The sequence below is a fragment of the Lagopus muta genome, chromosome 5 (assembly GCF_023343835.1).
Source record: "Lagopus muta isolate bLagMut1 chromosome 5, bLagMut1 primary, whole genome shotgun sequence".
NCBI classification, from domain to species: domain Eukaryota; kingdom Metazoa; phylum Chordata; class Aves; order Galliformes; family Phasianidae; genus Lagopus; species Lagopus muta.
This window is the reverse complement of record NC_064437.1, coordinates 18,829,608-18,843,390: the sequence shown is the minus strand read 5'-3', so window position 1 is coordinate 18,843,390 and position 13,783 is coordinate 18,829,608. Positions and strand designations below refer to the sequence as shown.

The following is a 13,783-nucleotide window of genomic DNA, read 5'->3' as shown; positions in this document are numbered from 1 at the left end:
TCTGAAATTAAATTGATTGAGCTCTGTGCATTGTATTACATGGTTTTATACTGATTAGATTTAAAACTAAATGTCCTTCTGCCCAAGAGACATTCAAAAATTCAAGATTGCATCATCATCATCATCATCATCATTATTATTTTAATATTATGGGTTTATGTCAGGGACACTGCAGCATTTTTTCTTCATCCATGGTAGCTCAGAAACCAGCATTGCCAGTTGGCTGCCACCTTCCACTTGAAAAGCTGCTGTGGTTCACTGTGACTACATGGGAACATTCATAATACACTAATCACAGTGGTATCTGTGTACTGTATAATCTTTGAAGTGCTTGAGAATGAATGGCTTATATGTATGTAGAATATTATTACTGTATGCTTAATTGGGACATGCTGAATAGAGATAGCTGCATTATTGGGTCGATTTCCTTGGAAACTGATGACAGTGTATAGTAATAACTGTTCATTAATGAACACAGTATTGGCGTATGTTCTGCTTAAGAGGCCTGATTTAGATTCTTCCAAATAAAGTGTTGTTTAGCCAGGTGACAAACGTATGTGAAATACTGAACTGTTTTGTTTGCTTGTTTGTTTGTTTGTTTGTTTGTTTGTTTTGATATGCAAGTTGCCAGACCAAGATGAAGAGATGTATTCTCCTGGATTCTTGGGTGGCTCAACTTAGGCTGGCTGAGTTCAGTGCATCGGCTGAGGACAGGGCAGCCTGCCAGCACAGCTTCAATTTCTTTGGATGTGGCACTGAAATGCTGCTGGCAACAGTAGTTCTCTCTTGGCATTTCTTAGCTCATCATAGGTGAGTGAGTGAGTAAGTGCACAGCCCCATGTACACAGTTATGCACCAAATACTTTGTCACGCCATCCAGTTATGAGCATGAAGAAGATCACCATGGTGTATCTTCCTCCCAGTTTTGCCCTGTGGAAGACTTCAGGGCTTTGGAGGGCATATGCAAGCATGTCACTCTCTTCAGCGAGCTGTCTTGCATATTTACTTCTTCCTCGTCAGAGCCTTGCAAACTCAGCTTCAAGCACAGATGGGCCCAAGTAGACATTTTCATTTGAATTCAGTAAGTCTCCTCGGACTGTGGTTCAGTCAAGAGCAAAGCAGGAGTTCTGCTAAATTAAGCTGCTGTCTGTGGAAGAACTAATTCAATTTTTAGTCTTGAGAAAAACTGTGGTTTGATAGACTTGGCACATAGGTGGAACTGCCACCACACTGTCATGACAGATAGCCTTAAATCATTTGCTTAGCTGTAATATAGAAATGTATGAATGCACGCCTTCCTCCATAACGACTTTGATCCTCTCTCATCTGACAAAACACCTATCCTCTTCATAGGAATCACCAAGTCTTTGATTTCTTCGTTAGAAAAGTAACCATGTTAGTAAATGTTGCAAATCACTGTGTTATTTGTAACAAGGTATTAAAATAAAAAGCCCACAGATGCTCATTAATAATTTACAACCTCACTCTATAGCTGGTTAAGCACCTTAGACTGTTTTACTTTACCACAGAGCTAAAGAGAGTTTACCATTGCTTCTGTGTTGAGAAACCCTAGAGACATTGATAAATCATTTATCAGTAAAAGAATCTGCAAAGTTACCAGTAGGTGTGATCCCAGAAATTGTTTCTGCTTTCTTTTCAAAATCACTATTTCTTTTGATATTAAAGTATTGTTTTCTATGTCAGTAATCCTTCTAAATATTCTATAAAATGGATCTGGTAATTGCTGGAAAGCTGTTTTACTAGAGCTGCTTGAAATAGATATTGTTTGTTTTTTTTCTGTGCAGCTCTATGCATAGGTACTGGAGCTCCTATCTGCCTCCCTGGTGAGCAGGGTTACTCAACTTGTTCAGTGCAGCGGCTCTCCCCAGAGCCAGCCAGCTGCTTTTTGTGGAACTAGGAAAGAATCAGGGGTACCTCCTTGAGGAAATTCTCAGCACAACTCTTGGCACAGGCCGTAAAAGCATTTCACGTGCTAATATTCCATTCAAAGTTGCAGTTGTGTCATCCAGACAAGTATCTTCTGATTTAGAGATGTGAGAACAAAATGTAGCCCTGTTAACTTATCTGTCAATTATCAGTAGTCAGATCCTAGATAATTAAAAACAAACTTCTTGTTAACAGACAGTGGGAATCAATTCTTTGCACGGTCCTAATTTATTGTATTTCACAGAGAAGGTGAATCAGAATCCTGATTATTTTAATTCTCTGTAAGCCCTTTGAAGTCACAGGATGAAATAAAATTGTGACTGAGCCTAGCAATGGACAGGGATCAAGACAGTTTTTCTCTCCATCATGAAACGGAATGGAGTGTTATGAAAAGGTTTTCTTCCAGTTTTTGTTTAGGAAAAAAGAGTCAAATAGTGAAACAGAACATCAAAGAAAGGGAAAGCTATATTCTGAAATAGGCAGAGAGAGACCATTTCAACTGTTCCCAATTTGCTAGAAAATATCTTTGCCTCTCTCATCATCGCCTTTCATTTTTCCCTCTCTCAACTCTGTTAAAATAGTCACTGAGGCTAATGCCTAAAACTATAACAAATAAACAGCTTTAGTGTGGGGTGAATTTATAAAAGGATTGTTATAACTTGTGTCTAGGGACTGGAAAGAACTGTACATCATTATGCAAATATACATGGAATAGGCTAAACAGTGAAACAAAGAGGAAAAGAAAGGAAATCCCTCATGGATAGACCAGAGAATTGACACAAGAATTTCCTCTGAAGCAATTCTGTCACATTGTGAAAATACATGTCTGGACCATTTTAATACTTTTTGTTATTTACTCAGTAGACCATAATGGCTCTGAAGCTTACTGCAATGTTTATTCAATAGACTAAGTCTGTCTTTTTGGCCTATCGTGTGAATTTGTATTTCAGTAATTCTGAAAGGGTGTATTTTACTCAATGGACCACAGTGGCTTCTCTGGTGCCTGTTACATTGTTCAGTATTTTCTAGTATGTTGCAGCTCCTATGTTAATACAGATATAGTGATCTTCGTGGTATGCTTTTTGACTGTGCTTTGAGGACTTGTTTCCTAAGTCTCTTAGGTGCCTGAATAGAATATCCAATATATTATATTAGTATTGCTCCAAGCAGTTTTACATTGTGCCAGGCTTCTGTCTCACTCTTTAAAAACGAAAACCTCCTGGAGATGAGAAGGTGGGAATTATGCCACTGTCCAAGGATTCCTGGAGGAGCTTACAGTTAAACTGGCATGAAAGAAATCCAATTCCCTCCAGTCTCCAGTAGTCTCTGCTTGAAATATTTATTTTTCTGGTTTATCTATAAACATCTCAATGACACTAACTTAAACACAAAGAATATAATGTATTTTTGAGACAGCTTTTGAGCTTTGCCTTTCACTGATTCTTTTCAGCATTCACCACTGAGGATCTGCATGTTTCTTAGTGATCCAAAAGCAAAATTGTAACATCTTAGAAATGTCTAAGGTACAGAGGTTTACTTCCAAAACCAGAAGCATCTCTAGGTTCTAGGGAGAGAGGCACTTTTATAAACAGCAGTTCTTGAAGACCACAAGACTTTTCACCTGTGCCTGACTTTCCTACAGAGTGACAAGGCCGCACATTGAGGTATTTATCTTAGATGCTGTGACAGGGTGAGGATCCCATATTAGCCATGAAAACACCTTTTTGGATAAAAGCCAGATTGGACTTTCAGTGCATTTTAGCTGGAAGCATTTTATATTGTAATCTCTGCTCTTTCCCTTATTTTAGCAAAACAAAATTCATTACTTCTTTTTGTTGTTGTTGTTTCTCCTTTTCTTGTTTTCTTATATCTTTCAATACTGTTGGCATTACCAAGGCATTAACATTAGTAAGAGAGGAATTTGCATATGCAAATTTTACTCCCTTAATTAAAATCAGGCACACTTGATTATGCTGCTGAGCCCCACAGCTGCAAATTTGTAAACAAAGGTTACAAAGGAAAATGCCTTAAGTCACTTTTCTGTGGTAGACCTTCCTTAGTCTTTAGTCTGCTTTTAATGTGAAGCCCAGTGCTGAATTAAATTCTTTGTTCCTAGACTGGAATGCATGCTGTTCCAGGGGCTCATTTTGTGGTTATTTTGTTTAGACTTGGGATTGCTTTATTTCCATTTTGTATTTGCTCATCTAGCTTGGAACCTCTTGTTTTCTGGTTTGTAGGAATAAAGCAAATAAGGTCAGGTGAATGTTATATAATGTGATGAGATTAATAGGGAAAAGAAGCCATGGAATTCCAGCTTTTTTTTTTTCTTCTTCTCCTTTCTTTCTTCTCCTTTCTTTTCTTTCTTCTTCCCACCTCTACTCTTCTCCCACTGTGCGGCCTCATTCCTTGGAAACTTGAAAAATACTGCATTTCTGCTGGAAGTTATGCGCTCTGTTCATGGATCTGAGAACATAGGTTGGTGAGGCATTTTCCTTTTTCAAAAACATGTTCTCTGAAATGCTTGCTTCTGTCCTTGTGCAGTAGTCTTTAGCTCCACTCTGTTATGTTTATACAGACCTTCTTTCTAAAGGGATCATTCAAAAGATCCAGTAAAAAGAAGAGCAATGAACCTAGCAGAGCATCCTAGCACCATGTGCGTCCTCTAAATCAGTTAATTTCAGAGATTTCATTTATAGCACAGCTCTATGCACAGTGTTGGCATGACCAATACATGTAATGTGAACTAGGTGGAAAGGGGCATAGGTGAGGAATAATTACTGTTTAAATTACATATCAACATCACGAGTGTACTGTGCAGATGGATCCTCTCTGATGCAGACAGTGGTATTGCATTTTGATTTTTTTGAGCATAAAACACTAGCTGAGCAGAAGATTTGTTTTTCTAACAAATGTGCAGCTAATTGAACTGTCAAGTTCTTTTTGACCACTTATCTCCATGTCTTAACACATGAATCCAGTTCTGGAATAGATAAGGGAGTCACAAGAATAGCTGTTTATTCCCAGAAACTATAGGTGTTTCTTTAAAAAGCCATGTATGTGGTGCAAAGTAGCTGTGATGTTCTACCTTGCTGTTATACTACACTTGTTTTACAGGGCATAAGTGACTATGTGAGCTATTTGTCAGTAGAGAATGAGACTGTTGTTGTAGGCAAGAAGCTCTGAGATTTTGGAAGGTTATGCTGTGATGTACACTATTAATTTTTTAAGAACAAATATAGAAGAGACTTATTTTTTTCAACATTGATCCTAACTTCAACACTTGGAGGTCTTCTGTCCTTATTGTTTGAGTATTTACATATATATATTTACATTATATATATGTATTTACATATATATATATGTATACATATATACATTTTGTGAAATATATGTGACAAAGTTCAGTATCTGCGCTGACAATTTTTCCAGAAAGAGGTGGGTTTGGAAAAAGGCAGCGTTCTTCAGAAATGCAAAGTCTGAAGCTGATGCATGACATTTCCAGTTTGTAAGTTCTACTGACTCATTTCACTGAAGGATAGAGTGTAAGTCCAAGTCCATTCATCACTCTTCACATGCAGCCCCTAATTAGTTAGGGAAGACCAACAGAAATTACCAACAAACTCCACAGGCCTCTTGAGATCATCTAGTAGAACACAGCTGGCAGGACCTAAGTTCAAGGTATATCCCAGCTACCTACTCACCTACCAGATTACAGCCTTAGGTAAATTAATTGCAATTAAGAAATACAATTTTGATCAAATCCCATAGAAGCAAAACGTATATTCAGCCATTCTACATTCTGACCCCACCATAAACATGCAAATTGCTGTGCTCTCATCTGTGACATAGAGACTTCACATCATCTGGAAAATGGATCTCTGCATTTTGTCTTAATTTTGCAGAATATTTAGATGCTTGGTCACAGCAATACCCAAACTAGATTATTAATAGAAAGCCATGCATTTTCTAAAGATGAACTAGTACCAAAACAAAGGGCAAGTTTCAGTTATCAAGATAAAGTATCTTCTTTTGTCAGTTCCTGCACACAACGCATTAACATTAATGACAGTTTCAGCCACATGCATGTGCATCTCTCATTAACTCTAATGGACAATACATGCACATAGATCTCTGGTTACTACTGAGGGGAATTGCATATACGTGCAACACTCATTAGTATTAATGAGGGTTCTCCTGTGGGTACCTAATGATCATTAATGGGAGTTACACGCATGTGTATTCTCCATTAACATTAGTGGCACGTGCATCTCTCATTAATATTGATGGGAAATACAGGAAGCCGTATCTCATTAATGTTAGTAAGAGCGATGCACACACTGCAAGGAGACAGCTTTTCCTGCTATATCTTCAATGATGGAAGTTTGAGCTGTTGTTAACTATTTTCTAAGGAATCTTTAGTTGGTGTTATCTTTTTTGGTGAATTATCCAAGGTCTCAGTGACCTTTGCCAGAATGCACAGGTTCCTTCCCACCTGCATGATTTATTTTTGAAAAAGCCCAAACATCTTTTCTTTCATACTTGGGAGTATGTCATCTCTATAATTTTTCTAAGTAAGCATATTTCTGAATTGCTGCTATTTCAAAGAACATTGTCTATGTGCTCTTCACAGCTTAGGGGTAGCACACACCTACTGAGTTATTGTTTATAGGCACACAAAATTTATTACAAACTCTTGTAATTGTAACTACATTTTATATCGTACACTAAAGCAGCGTTGTGTTAAACTTTGACATGGTTTCTGATGAATATAGTAAAGATTAAAGGGCTTAGCTTCCCTTCAGAGGGAAAAAAAATATATATATGAATTTACTACAGTACAGAGTTCTTCATCCTTCCAGTTACAATGAGATTAAATTTCAGGTATTGCATTCAGTTCTGGGTCCTCCACTACAGGAAGGATATTGAGTTGCTAAAGCATGTGCAGAGAAGAGCTACAAAACCAGTGAAGGGACTATAAAATGAGTCATGAGGAACAGCTGGGGGAACTGGAGCTGTTTAGTCTAGAGAAGGCTGAGGGGAGGCTTCATCACTCTCTAAAACTACCTGAAAGGAGATTGCAACATGAAGGGTGTCAGTCTCTTTTCTCAGATGACAGGTGATAAGACACAAGGAAACAGCCTCACAGTGTATCAAAGGAAGTTTAGATTGGATGTAGGAAAGAGTTTATTCATGGAAGAAGGTGTTCAAGCATTGGAATGGGCTGCTCAGGGAAGTGGTGGTGTCACCATCCCTGAAGGCACATAGGAAATGTGTGGATGTGACACAGAGGGACATAGTTCAGTGATGTGACTTGTTTGCCAGGCTGAAGGTTGGACATGAGGATCTTGAAGGTCTTTTCCAGCCTATGTGATTTTGTGATTCTATTCTATGATTTGATGTTGCATTTGAATGTGTATTTGCTCACCTGCCAGACTGTTTCCATGGAATTGACTGTGTTTTATATCTCCTTTTTGAACATCTGCCATTGCTGTTGCACAATACCATTGCAGAGATTCATATTTTATGTGGTGCCCTTCTGAGCTGTTCCTGGAGAACACTTTACTTTCTCTCCACTTTGGGGCATCAGCATCTGGGTGAGTGCTGAAGAGCCAGGGAGAAATATTGCATGTGATATGAACAGGCAAGATTAAGGAGGAAGGCTGATCTACAGAAACTGGGGAGTGGTTGTGTAAAGTTCTGATCTGGCATACAAGTGATCTGCAAACAGTTCCCACGTACCCTACTGTGAGTTAAACTTTTATTTTTCTGTTCTTTGATGTATCTACCACCTTATATACAGGAATTATAACCTGAAATAAGATCTCTAGATGCCACCATAATGCCTTAGCTATAGTTAATACCAACAGAAACATCCATGCAGATATATGCTGTTTAAAACAGAAAATAATATATTTAGTTTTCAAAATGCCTTTTTGTAAGATAGTCTTATTGCTTTTCTCATTTGCTTGTACAGAATTAGAATATCCATTGCCCATGCAAATTAGTTACCAAAAAAAAAAAAAAAAAAACAAACAGATTTGCAAATAACAAATGAAATTTAGAGGATTATGTTTAGCACACACAAATATACTAAATCAGATTCCCTAAGGCTGAGGGAGAACAGCACACTTTCCTGTACAGTAAAGCCTCTGCTGCACTGGACGACTTCAGTGAAGGGAGTGGACAGACTATATTGGTGTGGCTATTCCATTTCAGGAGCCTTCTGGAGAGAGGGAGTTAGAGCAGTTTTAACTCCCACAGGAGCTGTGCAGACAAACTGCCTTGCACAAGCCTTTTCCATCTGTCCTAGCGCTGCCCCTTTGGCAGTTTGCACAGAGCATCCTTTTGTTATTGTGCTGGTTCCTCATCATTACCGTGGTGCAAGAGATGTCACTGCTTTCTTTACCAGCAGATGTTTTATTTCTGATACCTGACCCCAGCAGGGTCCATATGGAGCCTGTATAATCTCCTTCAATTCACATGAAAATCAATAACAAATTTAGATACAGCAGGCATCAAAGCCTGGAACTCTTTCTAAGTGCACACATAGAGACTCAGACATATGCTTGCGTAAGACATGCATGCATCTGCATTCACCCATTCTCAAAAGTCAAATGCGGGAAAGGTGATTATAGTGCTAAAGGGTGACAGATGTCAGAAGGCATCAAGGAAAATCATAACAATAATATTCTGTTAGGCTACAGCAGCTTTAAAGATTATAATGTGTAACTACAGCTTTCACTTATAATTCAGAATTCAGCTGCTAAGCAAACTAAATAATTTATCAAGTACAATATGTTTTAACTCTGCAGCTTGCAAAAGCTGTAGCCATGCTGTTGTTTCGAATAGTTACCAAATGGTGGAAATGTCAAGCTCTTCCTTAAATTGCATCTTCCTGAATTCCCTTGGTAGATGCAACTGATTTATTTTTTTTTTTTCTTTCTAAAGATGTTTTATTGTTTTTCTACTTTTCATCAGGGTGGGGTTGCCATGGCAATAAAGTAGGATGTCTTGCTGGATTTCACCTTTGCTGTCTTGCTTCATATGGTTCTCTCTCCTCCGAGCAAACATGGTGGACGCAATGCACATACAGATGTCTGATTTTAGATTTCTTTCTTGAGTGTGCTTGGCAGCTGCTCTCCTGAGACAGACGAGGCAGTACTTCACAGGCAGCAATTCACATTCATCTTCCCACTCTCTAATGGCCACCATCATGTCTCACTTGCTTTGTGAGCTCTCTTTTAAGATGGACAAAGCTTTTCATGAGAGACTTGCTCCCAGTGTAAGCAGAAACTTTTGGTTAAGTATTTCAAGTAACTAAGTGACCAAACCAGTTCTCTTTCCATGGAAACTGGTCCGAGTTAAATGGTGAAATATGCCACCACAGAAATTAGAGACATCCATTTCACATCCAAGCAAAATGCCCAGAACAAAGCTGGTTACAGGATTTGTAAGGCTAGTTTTAGGTTATGACACTGCCATTGTGATTGCACCTCTGAAATGTGTCTTTCTCCAGTCTTTCAGTTAAACTTCTAGGATAAACCTGGTTCAAAATTTAGATCACTGAGATTAAGATTTTTCATTTTAGGTATATCTTTCCCAACATCTTTCAAATAATAATTTGCGCATCTTTTGTCTATGTTGGAATTTCACAGTAGTAGCATCTCCAAAATCTAGATAAAAAGGGACAATAAATGCAAATCTGTATTACAGTTCATCAGTTCGAACCTTGTCAGTGAGCTCTTCTCTCCTCAAGGATTACTGTCAGTGGAAATAGTTGTTATTTTAGGATACACTAAAGGATAATGCATCCCAGGAATGTATCATTAATATCACTGTAACTTAAAATCCCATATCCCAGTGATGTGAAACTTCACTAAAGTATTTTGATTTCTCTCTGCAATTCAGATGAAGTAAAACTGAACTGATGTGTTACATGAATTCCTGTGGTTTACACGTGATGCCTGCCTTTGCCTCTTCTCAGTAGCCTACTTGAAATGGCAAAGCTAACAAAATGCTTCCTAATTTCCAATTCTTGGTCTTATTCTCTGCTTCTTTTTTTTTTTTTTTTTTTTTTGTCTTACTCACTAGAGTAACATTAAATTTCCAAAGTCCTCTGATGTCTCTTACATTGCTCTGGCAGAACATCAGTGTCATTTTAAGGTATCATTATAACATTCGCTCATCTGACTACACTGGTCTCTGACTGTCAGTCCCACTTTTTCTCTTGAATAGATAGTATTAGCATAATTATTATTCACATGTTATAGCACCCAGGAGATATGGACACTGTCTAGCTCTCATTTAGTTAATGCTTTAGAAAACTTGCAATCTGGGTAGAAGGCAAGAAACAGGACATAAATAGCAAAACAGAGGGGAAGACAGGTGTAAAGAGACTACATGAATTTGTATGTTAAGCAGCAATATCAGCACTGTGATCCTACCACGTTTTGGATATTATGATAAAAGACTGAACGAAGGGAATCTCCAGAGCTTTTATATGGTTGGGTAGCTGTTCCTTCACGAGACATTTCATAGGATGTTGTGGGCCATCAAGCATGCCCACATTTGTCTTAAAATCCTGCAGTTAGCATAAGAAGTTGACTTGCCGGATGAATGGATGATTGATTTCTTAATAAAGAAGTCAGTCTGAAGATTAAACAGAGTTTTGTGTGAGTTAAAATAATTTAGAGCACTTTGTTTTGCTGAACTGGGACTTCTGTTTTGAGCCTGGTAATAACGGCCTGCAAATACAGATTCATCCCTGCCATCATGACAAGAACTGTATGTTCTGTACAAGACAGTGTTTCTATTTCTACTGCAGACTAACACGTTCAAGCTTGGCAGGTTGTAGTTACAGCGATCATCATGGTTGTAGAGCAAGCTGTGTCTTGACTTATTCTCTCCAGAATGCTTCTCAGAGCAGAGGTCAAACTTCTCACGAGTCTTTCACACAGGAACAGGCAATACTGTGGCTTTTAAACCAGCCCTCATTCCAGCTTGATCATATGTGGCCCAGCTTCCCTGGGCATTGATAAGCCTTTCATCAGAATAGCTCACAGTACACGATATTAATAAAAGCAGGTTCTGTACGTATGCAGTGTGTGTAGGTCTCTTGTCCTGGAAAAATGAAACTGTGGCTGCTGACTGCTATTATAAGAATGCATCAAATTCTGTATAGTGAGAAGAAAGCTAAAGGCTTTTTAAGGTAGTTACGTTGCTTTGAAGGATCTTGTGTGAGTTTTACAGTTATCTCTAGATTATACATGATGAGACACAGAAAGTGCAGATCAACTACTTCTTCAAATACATGCGAGAGGAAGTGATAAAATCAGAAATCAGATCCACCACCCTTACATGTTGTAACTATCACATAGCCTGTGTCATGTCCACCTGTGCTATTTATGATTTTAACTTAGTTGTGCTCCTTGCCATTTATTGCAAAGACAATATGTACATTTTGCGGTGGTGGTAGAAGGGAAAGGGAAACCACAGATTTTTTGGGCAAGCCATGAGTGCTGCTTACAGTCTAAAATTCATTTAGCGTGAAAATCTGATGACTCTTGAAAATATCTTCCTGGACTTCTTTGCTGAGCCTGCCAAGAATACTGATAATTAACAGAAGTCATGTCTGTGACAGAAACAAAAACACTGACCATATGTCTTGTTTATAGTCCTACGCCATTTCTCTGGAAGAAAAATTGAACTTCAAATTAAGAAATATATAAACTGAAAACATGCTCTGTTACTTATCATGTTTACACTAAATAAAAGCAGAACTTAGCTTCTGCATTCAGTGGTGTTATCAGAAACATCTAATAGTATTTGATTGACAGTTCTTTCATGGGCCCAAGGACATAGCTGACTGAGCTGTGGTGTATATTTCAGTGCAGTATCACTTGTTTGCCAGCGTGTGAGTTCTGCCCTTTGGTGATTCAAATAGTGAAGCCCACGAGTTAAATATCAGCTTCATTGTGTGAATAGTAACCATGATATCTGCAATATCACATTACAGCAGCGGTTCAGTCAGGTGCTATTAAATTCCCCTAATTCTGTACAATATTTTTATTAATAAATAAAAATATAGCTACCTCAGATTGCCTTTATCCAAGGAAAGGAAATGCACATCTGCTGCTGGAAATGATTCTGTCCTGACACTACTGAGCAAAAAACTTTCACAGGCATCACTGCCTGTGATAAAAAGCCAATAGAACGTAGCAGTGCAACTACAGTAATGACGGACCATGTATAAGTGTTAACATAAAAACTATATTTTATTTTAGTCTTTCAAAAAGTTTTGCAAACCAGATAGTGAAATGCCTTGGATATATCATATTACATAACAGTGGTAATAGATAAGTTAAGCTATTCATACAGTTGTTTCTGGGTGCTAAAGTAGGAAAGCTACTTATAAGCTATTACAGCTTTCATCTACACAGCAGATTCCCTTGTGCAGTACATGCTCCTACTCCAACTGTTATTTCACATATGCATGCATCAAGTATTTATTTGGCAGCCATTAAGTTGTAGTGTTAAAAGACTTACTAATTTTTTTTTTAAATATAGCAATGACTCTTCCTAAGATGACAAATACTCAGTCACCCTTTTATTCACTTTCTGATCCTTTTGACGAGATGACCAGATACTGGTCACTTGTGACATGAGTGGCAGAACAAAGACCCATGATCCCCTCCTTCCAGCAGCTATAGAGTATATGTTTAAGAGGTTAATTCCATCTCCTTTCTGCTGACCTGTGTTGAATTCAAATTACCATCCTAAAAGGAAAGGTCTGGGTAAAAGCCATGTCAATCCTTGAATGCATTTATCTTTGGGACATTTTAGCAGGGGACAAGTGGAGATGAGTAAGACACTAAACCCAGGAGATTGCTGCTCTTTAAACAAACAGTGAATACCTGACCTATAATTGAAGACAGGTCATGATATCTTATTTCTTGTGGCTATTATAATACCCACAGTTAATCATAGAGGCAAAGGTTTTAAGATACTAGCACAATTCATATGCTGATGAGCTAGAGCTCTGTCATGTGAAAACTGAGGTTGTTAGTCTGTGTGAGAGCCATTTCAGTTTACATTATCCTGTTATTCTTCAGTTGTTTGATGCCTTTGATATTACCCATTATTTTTATTTTTGTATGTTAGCAATACCCTGAAAGGGGGTAAGACATACATAATCTTACATGGATTAGAAATTTGCTGATATGTGCTTGTGAATGTTCTAATCACCTTGCCAAACAAAATAAGCAAGTTTCTGTTGGTTGGAAAATGTTCCACATAAATTAAGCAGTGCATCTGTGTTCACTTCTTACTCCAACAGTAGCAAACTGTCCAGGTCTAAATACTCTTGGTATCACACATTTGATTCAGTGTTGTTTAAAGCAAGCAAAAAAAAAAAAAAAAACAAACCACCAAAAAATGAAAAACAAAAATACAATCAAAACAACAATTCTCCTTTGTGGCTAAAGAGAATAGAGAAGAGTAAGTCAACCATCAAGTTGGATGCTCATTTTAGACAGTGTGAATACATCACTAATACAAATCTGAAGAATTTAAAATTCTTTTTTTTTTTTAATTAAACAAAAGCCACAATTCTTGTCAACCACACTGCTGAGGACATTTTTTCCCATTTTCATAAACCTGGAAGTTCTCTCTCTGAAAACAGGAACCAGCATCTATCATCACAACTCAAAGAAATGTTAGTGAGCTTCACTCCAGCATCTCAGAGAAAAGATGCATTAACTCTTCAGTAACAGCAGTTCAGCTTTTGCACAGATGCCACTCGTTTTAAAATAGTGAGAGGAAAAATGACATGTCATAT

The 13,783-nt window shown here is 37.8% G+C and overlaps 1 protein-coding gene across 1 annotated transcript in view; it reads right to left on the bottom strand.

The window, feature by feature from the left end:
- Window positions 1-13,783, bottom strand: part of RNPC3 (RNA binding region (RNP1, RRM) containing 3) — a 165,017-nt gene that overhangs the window by 51,286 nt on the left and 99,948 nt on the right. The gene's annotated exons all lie outside the window — the stretch shown is intronic.